The sequence below is a fragment of the Urocitellus parryii genome (assembly GCF_045843805.1).
Source record: "Urocitellus parryii isolate mUroPar1 chromosome 13 unlocalized genomic scaffold, mUroPar1.hap1 SUPER_13_unloc_8, whole genome shotgun sequence".
NCBI lineage: Eukaryota > Metazoa > Chordata > Mammalia > Rodentia > Sciuridae > Urocitellus > Urocitellus parryii.
The window spans coordinates 2,046,697-2,047,950 of NW_027551776.1; the positions used below are offsets into that span (position 1 = coordinate 2,046,697).

The 1,254-nt window shown below is 59.8% G+C and overlaps 1 pseudogene; it reads right to left on the reverse strand.

The window, feature by feature from the left end:
* Nucleotides 1-247: 247 nt before the first annotated feature.
* LOC144251471 (mid1-interacting protein 1-like) lies at nt 248-1,011 on the reverse strand (annotated as a pseudogene).
* Nucleotides 1,012-1,254: the final 243 nt, after the last annotated feature.

Genomic DNA, 1,254 nt, shown 5'->3' on the forward strand with positions numbered 1-1,254 from the left:
CCAGCTCAACAGCAGGGCGGGAGGGAGTTTGCGCGCCCCGCCTTCCCCAGCACCCAGCTCCGGGTTATGTTCCCAAGTGTGGCAACCCAGCACCGCGCCCTGGCATGGCTCCTTCTCAGGCCCTTTTCCTCCGGAAAGAACAGAAAAGAAACCCCAGGAAAGGCACAGGCTGAATGTGGGGCGTCAGCCCAGTCCCATTCCCACCAACGTAGAAGGCAGCCCCCCTCCTGGGGGGGGGGTTCTTGAGCCCCTCTCCAGCCACCAATTTCTTCTCTGCTCCCCAAGGGGGCCTTCACCTCACATAGCCCCACCAACCCCCTGCACATACACAGCCCAACTTTGCCGTCTGCCCTTCGTGCCCCACAACCAGGAAGAAAACAGCTTTTAAGGAAAGAGAGAGGGTGAGAGATGGGGACCGAGTGGGTGCTGGACTGCTGCAGGCGCCCCGCCTCAGTGGCCCCAATTGCCTATGCCGATCTCTTGCTTATATCTGTTGGTAACGATGTTGGCTTTGCGGGTGAGTTTGGAAAGAACAGTGTGCAGACCGCGCAGGTGGTAGTGGAACTGCTGCTCCAGGTCTTCCTCACAGGCGTCCGCGCTCTCCAAGTGGCTCAGGTCCACGCTCTCCAAGTGGCTCAGGATGTCCTTGGACTTCCAGTCGGTGCTCTCCTCGCTCCCTGACTGCGAGGGCGGCGGCTGGTGCAGGACTCCCCACTCTATGTCGTTGCGGATGGACTTGAGCAGCACATAGTGGCTGTACATGTCCCGGGAGGGCTGCCGTTGGCGCTGCCCGGCCTGGGGGTCGGGGTCGTGCGCTCCTCCAAGCAGCTGCCACTGCCGCCTACCTCCGCGCCGACGTCGTTGTCTAGCCCGGGCTCCGCCAGGGGCACGTCGCGGGAGCAGGCTGGGCACCATCACCGTCTGGTCCATGTTGTTCACGGCACCGATGAAACGGTTCATGGCGTTGAAGAGCGAGTGCTTCCGGTTATAGGTGTCGCAGATTTGCATCATGGTGGCCGCGCGGGAGTCGAAATGCAAGGGTACAGGGATGGCCGGCCCGGTCAAGGGGGTGCCCGCCTTCAAGCACTCTCTGAGGCCCGTGCAGGGAGAATGGCTATAGCTGGCGAGGCGGGATTCCCACCTCCTCCTCCGCCCTCTCCAACTCTCCATATACGATTTCTTAACAAAAAAATTAGTAAAGACAAATCTATCAATATGGAAAGAATGATGTAGCTAGATCAGATTGTAATGTAA